Source organism: Aedes albopictus, chromosome 3 (genome assembly GCF_035046485.1).
Source record: "Aedes albopictus strain Foshan chromosome 3, AalbF5, whole genome shotgun sequence".
Taxonomy (NCBI): Eukaryota; Metazoa; Arthropoda; class Insecta; order Diptera; family Culicidae; genus Aedes; species Aedes albopictus.
The window spans coordinates 102,461,191-102,478,348 of record NC_085138.1 but is presented as its reverse complement, the minus strand read 5'-3'; the positions used below and the strand labels follow the sequence as shown (position 1 = coordinate 102,478,348).

The following is a 17,158-nucleotide window of genomic DNA, read 5'->3' as shown; positions in this document are numbered from 1 at the left end:
TTCTCCTAAAATGTCCGACTTTTCGATTAGATTCCCCAAAGGTATCATTTCCCAAGGACCCACATGGTTTCTAAGTTCCCTTTACCCGCCCCAATATCTCCTAAAAATCCCCAGTGTTCCTTAAAAATCCCCAGTATCTCCTTAAATCCCCAATGTCCATTAAGAATCCCCAACTTCTCCAAAGATGTCCGACTTGTCGATTAGATTCCCCAAAAGTATCATTTCTCAAGGACCGCCATGATTCCTTTGTTCCTTTTAACCTCCCCAATATCGCCTAAAAATGCCCAATGTCCCTTAAAAATCCCCAACTTCTCCTAAAATGTCCAACTTGTTGATTAGATTCCCCAAAGGTATCATTTCCGAGGACCGCCATGATTCCTTAGTTGCCTTAACCCTACCTAATCTCTCGAAAAAATCCCCAATATTCCTTAAAAATCCCCAATATCTCCTAAAATGGCCAACTTGTTGATTAGATTCCCCAAAGGTATCATTTCCGAGGACCGCCATGATTCCTTAGTTGCCTTAACCCTACCTAATCTCTCGAAAAAATCCCCAATATTCCTTAAAAATCCCCAATATCTCCTAAAATGGCCAACTTGTTGATTAGATTCCCCAAAGGTATCATTTCTCAAGGACCCCATGATTCCTAAGTTCCCTTTACCCCTTCCCAATATCTCCTAAAAATCCCCAATGTCCCTTAAAAATCCCCAACTTCTCCTAAAATGTCCAACTTGTTGATTAGATTCCCCAAAGGTATCATTTCCCAAGGATCCCCCATGATTGGTTCCAAAGGAATTTATTGCTGTATGTTTTACAACTGAGCTGAGAAACAGGCTCTGTCCCAGTGGGAATGTTATGCAAGAAATAAGAAGAATCATTATCCTTGCACATCATACAAAAAAAAATGAAATGCATCAAATAAGTGCATGCTCTAAATTGCCGCACGCACAGACCCCCCCCCCCCATCTGAACAGCACCGCAGCAGAGCTACGAGTGCGAAGGATTTAAATGGTTGCTCTTGTAAATACCACGTATGTGGCAACCCTAATCCCACCTAATGCATCTGACAGGAGCCAACATCTATCGTGTATCCACAATGGAATCCTTTGTGGATACACAAATGTTTACATACAAGGTGTTGTCTTCTTAAAAATGGCGGCCTCGCACCCTGGTGGTAAATACACTTTCGTCGGCGCTTTCCTTTCGCTCCGTCGAAAAACAAGTTAACTGCACGTCGCACTTAGTATGCGCAAATCCAAACTCCGCCTCGAATGATTCCACAGGCGGAGATGTGACGCGACAAATGTGCGAGCTCGTTTTCTGTATGCGATGACATCACCAGCAGCCAAGCCAGCAGCAGTAGTCGTCCTCATGCCGTGGAGCAACAGCACACGAACGCACGACGGATAGGGTGATGACCATTGTTTTGGCATGAAGTTAATGCAATTTGAAACGTTATTTTCAAAAACATTTTTTGGCTTAACTACAAAAGATAGAGTTTTGGTGTCAAAGAAACATTTTTAGGGAACAAGTTCGTGCATGTTTTGTAGAAGAACTTTTTTAACAAAAGCTTTATTTTCATATTTAAATCATCAAAAATGTCCAAAAAAGAGTCGATTTTTTCGACCAATTTTGCATTATTTTTCAATTTAAGGCCCTTTAAACTATTTTTACAAAGTTTACGTCCAAGAGGCTAAGAAAGTAGAAGTAATTAGCTTTTAATTCGTGCGCTGAGAAAGTTTGTACGATTGATAGTTTAGTAGATATAGGACTTCAAAGATAACCAAAAATTAAAAACTTAAAATGTGATTAACTCACTTAGCAGTGATTTCCGACCCTATGTTCCATGGGAACTTTTTCATGTCTCATCAAGACCTATCAGCCCTGAAAATATCCAAAACCCGGAACCAAACACCCTGTATATATATATATATATATATATATATATATATATATATATATATATATATATATATATATATATATATAAATGCAGTGGCATACGTGGGACCGCGCATAACTAGCGAACGGATGGTCCGATTGGGGTCATCTAAGTTTTGTTCTGTTAGTTTTCACCCAAGGAAGGTTTATGAGACAAAAAACATCGGAAAATTGAGAGTTTTTGAAAAATGGGTTTTCACACATTTTGAACGGGGACTTGGGCTTGGCTAGGGACTTCAAACGTCAAAAAACGCAATAGGCAAAGCAAAGTTTGCCGGGGACCAGGGCTGCCACATACAGGGTTGTATACGAAAAAAAAAATTGGCACCCCCTCATTTATTTTTGAACCGCAAGGCAATGGAACAAGTTTATTAACTCAAAAAATAGTATATTTTTGGAACTATTTTTAAGCTTTCAGTCCTAGTAAAATACTTTGAGGTAGCAAAATAAACGAGGGAGTGCCAACTTTTTTCGTGCACGGAATACAGGTAATGTGGCAGCTCTGCCGGGGACAGCTAGTAATACATAAATGTTTTGTCTTTATCTTGCGTGTGTGTGTGTGGTATGCCAAATGATTTCGTTACGTAATGAAAAATCTTAAGTATTTCGCAATGTTGCAATTTTAAATTGTTATACATACATAGGTATTCGCATCAGACTTAAAAGTCAAAATTTAATCTACACAAAAAATTGTTTGCACGAGAAACGCCCATAACTGCTTATAACCCCCGTATCTCTGTAAAATAATATATGGTCGCACCCAGGGATGAGAAATGTACTGCAAAAAACGGTTACCGGCTGTACATTTGACATTTTTCCACACGAACATCATAGGCCCAGCCAAACTCAAACTGTTCGAAAAATAAATGTCATAACATTTTTTTTTCCTGCAGCCTTCTTCCTCGAAACGGTTTCCAAGAGCGAGAGCGCCAGTACTCGAGCACAACGACGACAAAAAAATCTGTCTTTCCCGTTTTCGCATTTTTTTGCGTTTCAAACCGCTTCTAGACAAACTTCTTTACATGCATCACAAAGCTAGGAGTGTGCTCTAGCTATTTGTGCAAATCGATTACAATTATTTATTAAAACAAGTGAGTTATTAGCAGTTGAAAATATTTGACATTTTTCGCAATCACCCGCCTCAGCATGACTGCTCATAAATATTTTCGTGGGGAGGCGAAAACCATCAAGCGTCTGCTTGACTGCCGTAGGCGCGGCGTCTGATGGTATTGGTGCTGCCGTTGTTTTGTTTTTATTTTACTGCCAGTATCGATGAACGGAAAAGCGAAAAAAGTATTTTTGCCATCCCTGAGTCGCACCCCAGCTTCGCGTGCACAGGAAATTAAATGGGATATGAAATTTTGCAATAAAACGCCATAAAGCTGTTGCAGCGATACAGAACCTAGCTGCTTTCGATAATAAAATATTTACGATGCACCACAACTCGTTCAAGTAGGTAAGGGGTATGTATTATGGTCGAATCGAACGATGACAGAATGCGGGGTACTCGTCGAATGCATGTGGGATGTCATTCCAGCCCGTCGGTGACCTAGTTTGATGTTGACGATGCGCTGCTGCGCAGATGACCTCAACATCTGGCTGCTGGAGGGATGCCCTCTGGGGGTGAGTTGTTTTGTTTTAACGGCAGGGCAGGATGCGAGTCAGAAGGTTTCATCTGGTTTCATAAATTAATGAACAGGTTGATGCGATAAGGTGTGCCTGATAATGAGGTGTGCCAGGAAATGCTTTCAAAAGTCTTCCAAGCACTCCAACAGGAATTCTTACAAAAGAATTTTGAATATTCTTTATTACACCAACGAACCTAACCTCAAAACGACTGACAACTCTCATGTCATTTTGACAGATATAACATGAGCATGAAAAGGACAGCAACACGATCGATAAAGTAGATTGATAGATTGTACACAAGCCTGTGTTATTTCGTTTCAGGGTGTACGCAGAAATATTTAAGAGAAAAGTGAGCTTCTAGGAGTGAGAAACAGTTACGAGTGCGAAGATAGTAGTGCATGGTTGCAAGAAGTGATCAGTGCGACATGAGCAGTGAAGAGTAAGTAGTGAGCAGTGAAGAGCGAATAGTGAGTAAGAAGTAGTAAGTAGTAGGCATCAACGAGTGAGATGTGAGTAGTGACGAGAGAGGAGAGAAGTGAAGAGCTGTGAAGAGTAAGCAGCGAAAAATGAGAAGTTAACCGTAAGGAATCATAAGTGATGTAGTGAGGATGAAGAGTAAGTAACAAGGACTGAGCAGTGACGAGTAAGGGGTGAGGAGTGATTGAGGGCCCCTATAGGCGCAGTTATAAACGCGTGGCTTTACAGCATGGCCTCGCTGAGTGGGGCGGGTTCAATTCACGGTAGGTCCAGGAACTTTTTGTATTGGAGAAATCATTGACAGAGGAACCCTTCAGGTCATACATGTGGAAGAAGCATGCTTTGACCTAATTGACACGTTACGACAAGAACAAGAGTGATTGAGGAGTCAGCAGTGAGGAGCGTGAATAGGTGAGAAGTGAGCAGCCAATAGTCATATGAGAGAAGTAAGCAGTGGAGAAGGATAAATTTTAAATGAAGAACGACGAATGTGAAGCAGTGAGAAATAGATTACCCGCATGGAGCGCGTTCACAGTTGTCAGCAGGAATAAATCCATTTTAGTTTGTATGGCGAAAATCTTCTAAACTCATATTACTTGAAATGAAAAGCTTTCCCCGTAAAAAAATATTTGATAGAAACCAAAGCAGTTATCATTGTGCAGAACCGGTATCGAGTGTTTTTTTTTCGAATAATGTGTTGCACTGCGAGAAATTTGCCTTTAGATGCTATTCGCCATACCAAATTTTTGTGATAAGTTTTTAGCGTTTTTTAGCGCATAGTAGCCACATTGATCAATGCGGAAAGTAGGAAATCAGCCAAAGCATTAAATTCATTGGCAGTGAGTCGTAGGGGTGACCAGTGAGAAATGAACAGTGTAGAGGAAGAACTGATTGGCAATAAAAGAGGATTGAGAAGTGAGTAGTTCGGAGTGAGGAGTGAACAGTGGATAATGATAAGTGACATGTGAGCAGTGAGGAGTTATGAATTGAGCAGTGGAAGCTAGCTGTAAAAAGTGAGAAGCAAAGAGTGCGGAGTGCGAAGTGAGCAGTGAATAGTTATCAATGAACTGTAAGAAATGAATAGTGAAAGCTAAAGGGGTTATGAGAGCGATGAAGTGCATAGTGAGAACAGAGGAATAAATTGTGCCCACTCTTGATTGAACAGTAAAAAGTGAGAGGTGAGGAGCGAGAGGAAAATAAGTTTTCAAAACAAGAATTTAAAGTCAGAAATATTATGCTTTTGGTCGAAATACAAAGTAATCGAACGTGCGAAAATTGATTTTTAACCTACTTAGAAATGTCGCAACTCAATTTAGATTAGTGCATATTGTTGCTCTTAATTAGCTTAATGATGCGTAACAGAAAAAATAGATTCAAATTTACTTCGCAGCTGCAACTTCGCATGTGCTTCTAGCGACGACTTCGATTTGGTGGTGCGACGATAATACATATAGTAAGCTCTGCAAAATGAGAAATTAAAAATGATGAGTGAGTGTGAAGTATTGAGGAGTGAAAAATGAGAAGTTATAAGTGAGTAATCCTATTTTGAAAAATTCCTTCACAAATCGGCTTCTTTAACCCTAAAAGGGATACCTTCATGGCCTCAGTTTCGCCACCTCGCTGAGTGTGTTCCATCAAAGACGAGCTCTGAAAGCGCCTGGGGTCCAATGGACCCCAGGTATCCCTTTTAGGGTTAACGGTGTTGAGATAATTTTATATTCTGAATCTGCATCCCAAACTGAGCTTACATCAAAGATTTCATGGTTTTGGTGCCCGGGAACCTACATATATAAAAACAACTTGAAGTTGTACTGTATGGGAGCGAATCACCCCTCGGCAGATTTTGTATTGGACGGAGCTGCCAAACAGTTGCTTAGCTGCTAAAAAAATATTTCTAAAAAATCTCTTTAAAACTGATTTTTGGTATATGTATTTTCAGGAAATCTAAGGGATTAGTTCAAGGATTCCACCAAGAGTTTTGTCAGAAATTTTCTCAAATATTTCTTCATGAATTCTTCAAGAAACTACTACACGGATCACTCAGAGTATTTCTGCAAGGAACCATCAAAGTTTCTATTATTTCAGGGGTGAATTTCCAGGTTTTTTTCAGAATCACCTAAAAATAAACGGCCTTCAAGAAATTCTCCAAGAATTTCTTCCGGGATTTCTGAGATACTTCTCCACGAGTTCTTTCGGGGCTTCTTCCGAAATTTTTTTTCTGAGAGGCACAAAAAAGTTCTGTCAGGGTTCCTCCTCGAGTTTATTCAAGGATTTTTTCAAAATTTCATTCATGAATTCTTCAAAAAGTGTCTAAAGCATTCCTTCAAACACCCCTCCAGAAATTCTTTGCTAGATTCCTTTAGAAATGACTTCAAGGGTTTCTCTGGGAGCTTCTTCAGGAATTCATCCAGGACTTTCTTCAGGGATTCCTCCATGTTTTTTTTTGAAAATTCCATCAACAATTCCTTCAGGAACATTTTCAGAATCTCTTAAGAAAATTTCTTAAGTGATTTCTCTAAGAGTTTTTTTTTGAAGAATTCTTCAGGTATTTCTACAGTGATTCGTCCAAAAATTTCATCAGGGATCTTCAGCAATGAGCAAGGTTTGATTCCTGAAGTATTTCCTAAAGAAATTTCTGGAGGAACTTCTGAAAAAAAAAACACTGAAATAAATTCCTAAACTAAATCATTGTGAAATTGCCGGAGAAATTCCAAGAAATTCGCGAAAAAAAATCTTGAAGGAATCCCTGCAGGGGTTCTCAGAGAAACTTTTAGAAGACTGAATGTCTGAAGTAACTCTTAGAGATCCTAGTAGAAACTTCTAGAAGGTTGTTCTTCTCGAACCTTTGAAGAATTCCTGGAGATAATGCTGCAGTATTCCCTAATCAAACTCTTATCCTCCATGCATTAATTACTGAGGGAATTTAAGAAAAAAATACTAGGATATCTTTGGAAACTAATACAACAAATACTCCTGAAAGAACTCAGACTTTCATATTTTTTTAGCAATTTCTAAAGAAACTCCTAGTAAACAATCTGTAGAAACTCCTATATGTAGGTATAGAATCTGCATAGATCTGCAGGAACTCTAAATTGGGATTTTCTAAGAGGCCTTCCTTAAAAAAATCTTGGAGTGACTTATAGAGGAACTCCTTGAGGACTCCTACAGTAACTCCTAGTTGAGCTTCTGAGAAAATATGTTGAGGAATGCCTGAAATAATTTCTGAGTAAACTTTAAAAAAAAATCGTGGAGGATGAAAGAAATTAAAAAAAAAAAGAATTGATGAACTTTTGGAGAAATCTCTTGATGAATTGCTTGAGAATTTCGTTGGAAAATATAAGAATCAATTTCTTAAAAAAAAAGATTTTTAATTACCGTCAAACGGGGTTACTTGCAACAGCGGTGTAACTTGCAACACGATGACATACATTAAATGTGAAGTATTTTTTTCATAATAATGAAAGCAAGTATGCTCCACTTTTTCGGTTAACAAAATTATGTGTACCTAAGATCGTTTCAATGAAAAAAATAGTTTTGTTTCTTTGTTTATTGTTCAGCTGCACCGTTAAAACGTTTTGCTCATTTTATGCCATAAATACAAGTATGAAAATCGTGCCTTGCCTCTCTCCTATGGTAAGATCGATAAGTCTGATGACCTTGGTTGCAGTTAGGCTACCTTGTAGTAAGCTTAGCTGAACGATAAAAGTTTGATAAACTCATCGACTAAGTATTGTAAAAAATCATTATTTTATTCGACAATCAATATGGGGTAACTTGCAACAGTTGAAATTAATAAAACTTTTTAAGATTTATTTTCATTTCACGATATTTCGGATATAAATAATCGAAATGCATCATTTATTAATTACGTGATGTGCTCATTTTCAAATGTCGGCTCAATTTTACCATTTTTTTTAAAGTTGTTTTCAATCAAAGTCTTGATATTTTGAAACTTCATTCATATTTCAGTTTATAAACGCTCTAAGACATCAACATCTATTCTGAACCTAGAAAGAGTAAATTATTTCAATAGAATGCCCAAATTGACGGCTTTAAACTTTGTAAATAGTTGAATGGGTGTTTCAATCATATTATTTTAGCTGAAGTAGTCAAACACCACTTTAGACTGAAAATCACAAAAACATGAATTACTTTACCTTTCCAGCAAATTTAATTAAGCATTGTTGACATTTTGTAACTAGTATTGAGTCTTGAGATTCATAAATATTTCATAATTGAGGGACGTAAGACCTGCTGTGAAGCGATATTCTCACGCTTGAAATAACTACCAACCCTTTAATGAAAAATCATATTGGAATTGGCCAGTGCACATCTTTTCAAAGCATTACATAAAAAACTTATAATATGACCAAGAACTAGAATGTTAGTGCAATTTAATGGTGACTAACTTAGCTTCATATCATGTGCTGCAAGTTACCCCACAGATGGGATAACTTGCAACAAGCATATATTTCACTCCTCCTGATTAGGTGGCAACGTATTTTGGTAAATGAAGTTGTGCATAGTGTTCTACTCGTGGTAATTAGTGTACACGATGCTTTACAGTATGTTTCAAATGGTAAGATTCTCAATGATATTGATTCAAAGTCGAAAAGTGTTGCAAGTTACCCCATTTGACGGTACATAAATGTTTTTTACATTTTAGCACCTTGTGTTACGTCTGTTTGTCTGCACTTTGAAACATTGCAGTTATAAAGCGAAGTCATATAAGATGTTGCGTCCTTAACGACCCACATCTTGAAGCTTTCACTTTACGAGCCATATCCGCGATGAGGGATGAAATATTCTTTGATAAGAAAAACATTCCTTTTACCGCAGAGCTCTTTACCATACGCTCGCGTATACATTCAAGCAACAACCATAAATCATAAACAGCGCAGTCATAAAAGAACCAAAATTGCATCGAAACAGCATCAGTGGAATGCGCCGTTGCGGAGTTGTTAAATCCGAAATGATTTCCGTTTACGACCATCATAAAATCTCCAATCAAAATTTCCCCCAAAAAAGAATCACACGGGCTCGTCCGGGAATTGAACCCGGGACCTCTCGCACCCGAAGCGAGAATCATACCCCTAGACCAACGAGCCACCGTGGAAGGGGGGCACTCACAACCGAACAGTTTCCACTTCTTCATGTCCATCATCGATAGGAATTTCGCGCTTCATCATACACTTCTACCTACCTCTCTACACATATCGACGCATTGAATTCCGTTTTGAAGTTTCACACTCATCAGCACAACTCACAGCGTCACAGCTTTGGTTGTAAGGTCAGACGTTTACCTACCTCGACATGCGATGCGGCAGTCAGTCAGTGCAAATACCGAACGTAAACAAGTTCTCGCCAGCCAAGCTGTGTCGATGCGGTGCGGTGCGGAGTGGAAACGAAGAACGCGTGGGGACGAATAATAAGCAATATCGTTGCGCGTAAACGTGCCCCTCGTGCTATGAGCTTGAGTCTTTGCGGCGATAACACGTTGCTGAGGTTGTTGGAATACACACGAACTAGAGTGGAGAGGAAAGGAAGACATCGAAAGCCACTAGAGCATCACATTCTAAATTTGTACCTACATGTAATCTTATTCTAATTGATAACTAACGTTTACCTACTTCAAGTTGGTTAATAAAAGTAGATCTACTAGCGCAAGTAGGAACTGTACTTATCAGATAGGTAAGGGTCACATGGCGAAGAGTCCGGATCATATTGCATATTCTAAGCAAGTTTTATTAACAGACTTCAAAAGGGTGATACAAAAACTGGTGCTAGTTGTAAGTAAGTAAGTAAGTAAGTAAGTAAGTAAGTAAGTAAGTAAGTAAGTAAGTAAGTAAGTAAGTAAGTAAGTAAGTAAGTAAGTAAGTAAGTAAGTAAGTAAGTAAGTAAGTAAGTAAGTGAGTAAGTAAGTAAGTAAGTAAGTAAGTAAGTAAGTAAGTAAGTAAGTAAGTAAGTAAGTAAGTAAGTAAGTAAGTAAGTATGTAAGTAGCTAATTTCACCACTTTCTCAACATTTGAACCACTCTGTTACTTAACCACGAGCACTTAAATCAAATAAAACAATCGCGGCGCGCGTTCGTGGTTTTGTTTAAGTTTAACTAGGGGAAACAACTTGAGCCAAACGACGAGAAGAAAAAACAGCAAATCTTCGAAGTCATACTACTGAGAAGCGGTGGAGTTGGTTGTGGGATAGGTCAGCAATCTCCGAGGTGGTCTTCCCGGGAAGAAGAATGCTCGCCGCACACCGTTTTATTGAGGAGTGGTTTATCGCGCAAATCTTGTTATAGCTCAGACGAGGGGCGAGTGCGGTACACAGGCATTGTATACCATACCTATACGATAGAGAAATAAGAGATTGATGCCCGTGAGCGTGTTGGAGGGCCAGTGTGCGGTACCCACTGATTGTGAGGATGTTTGTTTTGCTTTTAAATTGTTAATCATAATAGTACTAGCCGGCGGGTAAGGAAGGCATTTCCAAAATGCTTGAAGTCAGATTAAACATAAATCGGTTTCATTACTCGTAAATACTGAAAAACTTCTTTAAACAAATTACTCAAATCTAGTTAATTCTAAAATCGAAATTATTCATTCAAATCTACAACTTTTGAGCCCTCGTTCATTAAGTTTTAAGTCAGGATGGCCGAGCGGTCTAAGGCGCTACGTTCAGGTCGTAGTCTTCTCTGAAGGCGTGGGTTCGAATCCCACTTCTGACATGAGTCTTTTTGTTGTGCAAGTTTCTCTGTTTAGCGATCATTTGGTTGTTGGAACGAAAGTTCAATAAGGCGGCAATTCAAATTCTAAAAATAATTCGATCCTGCCAGGAGTCGAACCTGGAATCTTCTGATCCGTAGTCAGACGCGTTATCCATTGCGCCACAGGACCTTCGATGTTTTTGAGGTAAAAATATTCTGAGCAGAAGTTTTGAATACTGAATTGAATGCGACTTTTGCTTTGTCTTAGTTCGTTTGGTCGTGTGAGTAGAAATAAGATGGACCATTTCATAATAAAAAAAAAATAAATACATAAATAAAAAAAACAGCAAACAAAAGTTAGAATATGTTTTCTTTTGTTTTACAAACTTTTAGAAAGCATTTCATACTTAATCAGTTGAATAAGTTTCTGAACATAAAAAAATGAACGCCTTTGAAATCGTGTGTAAATAAAACTTTCAAGATGGCGGATCAACTGTTGGAATGAAAGGTTTTGAAGCCATTTTTGTGCAAACAAATATTCGTCTAGTACAACTGGTACGGTCACATTTCCATGGTATTTCATGTCGTGTAAGTGAAATCTAAAAACCCGTAAATATGTTCACAAAATGGTGTTGAATGTCGGGAAATGAAGCTTTCCTTATTTCTTCTTTACCGATATCAAGGTCCTGTGGCGCAATGGATAACGCGTCTGACTACGGATCAGAAGATTCCAGGTTCGACTCCTGGCAGGATCGATATATTTTGAATTCTTCATTTACATCACGAAACCTAAAATCTCAAAATATCTCAGGTCATTTGACAGATCACACACACACAACAAAGACGAAAACATCTTCTACTTAACTTCGATCTAGAGCTGCATCCTTTTCTTATTCATGTTACACCTGTCAAAATTTTACCTGAGAATTGTCAAACATTTCCAGGTTAGATTTACTTTGGTGTAACGAAGATTTGACAAATAGAGCTTCTTGCTGACGTTTATTCACCTTTCTCTTTCAAACATGCAGGCGGAATAGGATTTGTTGTCATCAGGAAAGGTTTCCCGATGAAAACAAATTCTATCCCGCCTGCCTTGAAAGAGAGAGGTGAATAAACGTCAGCAAGCTCTGTTATTTTAGAGGTCAGGCCCCGGGTCATAATGCCTGAACCAGATTAGATACACAAAAAGCGTCCTTGTCAGAAGTGGGATTCGAACCCACGCCTTCAGAGAAGACTACGACCTGAACGTAGCGCCTTAGACCGCTCGGCCATCCTGACTGGTTGGTTAAAATCATGTAAAATAAAATTGTCGTTTTTAATTATTTCTTAAAAAATATTATTTTAGCATTTTGTGTTTGGATTTCTTAGTCAACAAAAAAAAATCTCTAGGTACTCTTTATATTTGGAAGAATCCTATAGGGAAATATATAAATGAACTGACCAAGAAAAATATTGCAAGAAAATTCTTATCATATTTTTAAGGATATGCAGACATTATTTTCATTTCTCTTGGAAATTTTCAAAATATTCTGGGGGCTTACGCTTTTTTAAAAAAATATTAACAAATATACTAATGCAACATATCACAGACATTTCTGCGGATACCTAACTTGTTGACGTTTTCGAGGAAGGAACATTCTGAATCAATATTGTGGATTTACCGGCTACTTGTATTCTACCGGTCGCTTCAGTATGGCCTCAAAAGTAGCCGTTTTATGAAAGAGTAACTTAAAAATGTTTTTAAACATTTTTATTGTATGCGCCATTCCTCGTTGCCACTAGCTATTCGGCGACATTCAATTTTTGACAATCAAGTTGATTTTTATATGAAAACGGCTACTTTCTAACGGCTACTCAAGTAACCGGTAGAATTCAAGTAACCGGTAAATCCACAATACCAGCAGGAGCTGTCTGAACAAATTCTAGAAATATATTGAGAGATTCTTGAAGAAATTACTCTAGTTATCATTATGTACCACTATATTTTACCTTTTTGGGCTTGACAGATTTAACAGGAGCATGAAAAGGACGGCAACAATATCATGAATGAGCGCTTGCACGCTGACGTCATCATTATCTCCTTCTCATTCTTTCCTTCGGTGTCGGTCTATGAAGCCGTCCTTGGCCTCAAAAAAAATTTCAGGGCAATGTTTACAAATCGTATGAGAATTCGATGAGGTTAGGTTTTTGCTGCAAGCCTCTATACATGATCCGTCTTTTTCGTGCATGTGTGTGGTGGTGATCTGTCAAAATTACCGGAGAAGTGTCAAACATTTTCATGGCTGGCTTTGTTGGTGTAATGAAGAATATTTAGTCTTATGCCGTTTTTCTTTATTATCCAGTTCCAACCTGGGTTGGAACTGGATCAGATCACAGTTTCAACCCCAACCCGATTTCGGTTTCGCTTGTACTAAAGTTTGTTTGACGTTGTTTGTTTACACATTTTCCGCCAATCCAGTTCCAACCCAGGTTAAAAAAGAAAAACGGCATTAGTGTGTTTGTAGTACATCGAAAACAATTAGACCAGTATTTTTTTTATTTCGTCATAAGGGCAGGCTTGACAGAAACTCCCTCGCGAGAAAATGAGGAAGCGATTTCGGCGATTTTCTGAGGAGTGAAAATAAAACTCAGAAATCACAACGCAAATCCTCAACAGCAGCGAGTGCGAGCTTGCCGCGCATCGAGGAGTTCGTCCAACACTCATAATTTCTTGTTGTGTTTCTCACGTCCACTCACACTCAAAAAGCACTCGCGAGTTCCACTCCCATACAAAGAAAGACTCTCGAGGCGAAAATCACACTCAAAAACCCGAAATAATCATCGGCTCTTTTTTCGTTCCCCTCTTCCTCGCTCAGTTTTAATGCCTCTCTGTTTGGTGTTCGTTCGCTCCCTCGCGACGAGGCAAAAGCAAAACACCGCTCTAGAGCATGTTGCAAAACTCTTTTGATTTCGAGGAGGATTATCAAGCCTGCATAAGGGTGACCAGTTTTATGATAGGAGTTTTTTCTAAGAATTCTGCACGAGCTTCTCTAGTTATTCGTTCCAAGCTTTTTCCAGCAATTCCTGCAGCGATTACTCCAGAAGTTCCATCAGAAATCTCTTTAGAAGACTCCTCCTTTTGGAATGCCTTCAGAAATTTTGTTTCTGGGATTCCGAGATCGATTCCGAGAAGAAATTCCCAGATAGAACTCTTGGCATGACTAGAGGAGAAAGCCTAGAAGGAACTGTTAGGCGAATCCTTGCAAAACTGCAGAAGAAATTTCTTACGAAGTTGTTGGATGAATTTCTGAAGGAAGTCATGGGGGCTGTTTGCGCCAAATAGCGATACTAAAATTTTGATTACTTACTACAAGCTCTAATCGACTGACCAACACAACAAGGTCAATAAGGTATAGCTAGTGTCCGAGCAATACTGATAGCAGTTAGAGTTGTATCGTGCTATCCAACACAAATGATCATTCCATTTCATATTTGCTGTATCGATCGCTTCACGATCGACGATAGAGCCGACCGCAGGTAGAAAACCGATTTCCAGAAAACATCGCACGCGGTCAGCAGCCACTCTGTAAAATTGTACACAGTCAGTCTAAAATAAAACACCAAGTGGTACGGTCCATATTTCGATCCATTTAGTCGAGTGTTTGCATAGTGAACTATTGTGAACAAATTTAAGTGCCAATAAACCTCTCTATACTTCGCGAGTTCAACTCCCCGCATAAACCAAAACCGTAACAGAACCACATACACAACTGTTTATGTTCCACCTAAAACAATAATGGATATGGTTTGAGAAACCATAGACGGACTGTACTGGGATAAAGTTTCGACCATATTGATTACAGTTTTCAGAGATGCGACCATATGAGAAACGGGTCGTTAAGAATGTTTACCGTCTCGATTTCTCCATAGGAATTTTGTTAACCAACTGTAACGAAAACGTAGCCAGTATGGTTCATGCATCGGCCACGAAATAGTACGAGCTATGGTTTCAATATATTTTAACCGTTACGGATAGAGCGTGCGTTTGGGGGATTGGTATAAATTTGAAATTAATTTAACTTCGAAAAAAAAACACACTCAATTAACTGAATAATAATCAATTAAGATTTATTTTCTTCATACCAATTTAGTTCAAAGATACATTTAATTACTGGAAAGGTTCATCATAAAAGACACTGCCTTGCTTCGGAATCTCCTTTGGGATGTCGTCTGGGGTGTTGTTTGGGTGCGTTGCTCTTGAAAACCATGTTTCAAACTGTCGTTGGTATCTTTGGTCATGGATCCTTGCTCAGGCTGAGCATCCCTGCATGATCTAATTTCTCCTGCTTGGAATCTTTCTTCAGCTCACCTCTGAAAGAAATATTAGCGATTAGTTATTCGTTCTTGTTGGAGCACTGGAAAATGATGAAAACCCAAGATGAAACACTTACCTCCACAAAAGATTGTTAGACCACGCATCCTTGTATAATATCATTTGTGCTCTCGATCGTTAAACTGGTAAATTAGATCAAATTTAAAAGAAAACACTTTACAAACATATTCCAATGAACTAACGAAAACAAACATGGCTACCGATCACCGCGGAATTCTGTGCTGCCAGACGAACCGGACGAAGTAGATGGACATCATCATCTATGGTACCACTAATGTTCGGAAATCTCTCCACAGTGGGGTAATTTCGAACAGTAAATGGACATTAGTTGATATTGTAACAATATCACTCAATTACTGCAATATCGTTTTACCATAACGAACATACCATACGTGGAATGTATGATAAATGGGAGACAGCCAAAATAATGGTAATGTTAATTTTCGAACCGTTTTAGGTACGGTAAATTTCTATGCGGGTCTTTAAGTGAGATTATCCGACGACTCCAGAACCAGTGATTGAGTGCACAAACAAAAAGGGGCATTGCATAAAAATCTTATAGAAGAATTCAATACAGAAGTGCTGGAGTAATTCCATAAGAAATTCCATAAAACATACACATCTGAGAAACATTGGCGAAACATTTCAGAATGAACTTCCAGAGGTAATACAGAAGAATCAACAGGATTTGCAGAGGGAACTCCTGAATGAATTTCGGGAGGAGTTTCTTGTGGAATTCTGGGAGGAATTCTTGATCTTCTGAAAAAAAAACTTGAAATGATTTCCCGAAATAATCCCGAATAAGGTGGAATCCCGGGAAGAGTTTCTAAAGAAATCCTTAAAGAAGTTCCCGAAGAAACCCCCCGGGAGGAGTTCCTGGAGGAGTCTTGTTACGAATTTTAGAAGAAACTCTTGCTCTTTAAGAGATTCCAGAGCTCTTAGTAGAGCTCGTCGAGGATTCTTTGAAAGAGGAATCCTAAAAAAATAAATTTTTAAATGATTGAATCCCAGAAGAAACTCCTCGAGAAATCCTAGAAGGATATCCTCCATAAATTCCAGAAGGAATTTCTACAAGAATTACAGATGAAATTCCTGAAGGAATCTCAGGAACAACTTTTTATGAAGCTCAGAATACAGAAAAAAATCTTTCTTGAAGAATCCTCTGAAGTTTTCTGAGATTCCATCTGGAGTTGCTCCTAAATATCATCACAGGATTCCTCTTGAAATTGCTCTACTGGAGATCTTCTAACACTTCTTCAGGAGCTTTTTATAACATTCATCCTGAGAATTCATCCAGTACTCCTCCAACAGTTCCTTTCTAGAATTCATTTGGAAATTTATTTCAGGATTCTTCTAAAGGCGTTCTTTCTGTGATTATTTCAAAAGCTTCTTCTGGAATTCCTTCGTGTGTTTTTCAACGGAATTCATTCAGTTTGTATGGTATTTCTTATTATTATTTCTTAGTTCGGAACGAAATTTTTCTGAGTTTCTCATGAAATTCCAACATAACTTCCTTAAGAGATTCCTCCAAAAATTTCTTTAGGCATTTCTTCAGCAGTTTTGTAAGAAATTTCTCCCAGAGTTACTTCTGAGTTTCCTCCAATAGTGATAACAGATCGTGATGAACGTCTTCTATGGAATTCGGGTAGGTCATCAGGATGTTGGCCTAACTGCTAGTCCCAAACAACTAGTTTACGGCATTTTTGAACTCGGTAAGCTGATGATCGTTTTTGGTGTAGAATCATGCCTTGAGTTCAAAAACGCGAAGGAAAAAAAAAATACAGTAGAGCCGAAATTTTTTCGACTTCCCATACAAGGTTGTTGATTTGAAATCGATTTTTGTTCTATTTTTAAGCAAAGCTGTTCACTTCACACATCTCATTCTCCGTAATCAATGCTCCTATTGAGCTGATTTTTTCACTGTAATTCGCCTACATATGATATATGTCAATATATATGTCAAATAAAAGTTGAGAAAGAATTAAATTGTATTTCTCTTATTGAAAAAAAAAAATATATTTCTTCAAATATTTTTG

At 38.3% G+C, this 17,158-nt stretch overlaps 5 non-coding genes across 5 annotated transcripts; 2 read left to right on the top strand and 3 right to left on the bottom strand.

Annotated features, from left to right (window-relative positions):
- Positions 1-9,083: 9,083 nt before the first annotated feature.
- Trnap-cgg (transfer RNA proline (anticodon CGG)) lies at positions 9,084-9,155 on the bottom strand. The gene has a single exon. It is a non-coding gene; the product is annotated as a tRNA-Pro (tRNA).
- A 1,533-nt stretch (positions 9,156-10,688) lies between these two features.
- Positions 10,689-10,771, top strand: Trnal-cag (transfer RNA leucine (anticodon CAG)). The gene has a single exon. It is a non-coding gene; the product is annotated as a tRNA-Leu (tRNA).
- A 96-nt stretch (positions 10,772-10,867) lies between these two features.
- Positions 10,868-10,940, bottom strand: Trnar-acg (transfer RNA arginine (anticodon ACG)). Its single transcript has one exon. It is a non-coding gene; the product is annotated as a tRNA-Arg (tRNA).
- Positions 10,941-11,432: 492 nt separating this feature from the next.
- On the top strand, positions 11,433-11,505 carry Trnar-acg (transfer RNA arginine (anticodon ACG)). The gene has a single exon. It is a non-coding gene; the product is annotated as a tRNA-Arg (tRNA).
- A 440-nt stretch (positions 11,506-11,945) lies between these two features.
- Trnal-cag (transfer RNA leucine (anticodon CAG)) lies at positions 11,946-12,028 on the bottom strand. The gene has a single exon. It is a non-coding gene; the product is annotated as a tRNA-Leu (tRNA).
- Between the last annotated feature and the right edge of the window lie 5,130 nt (positions 12,029-17,158).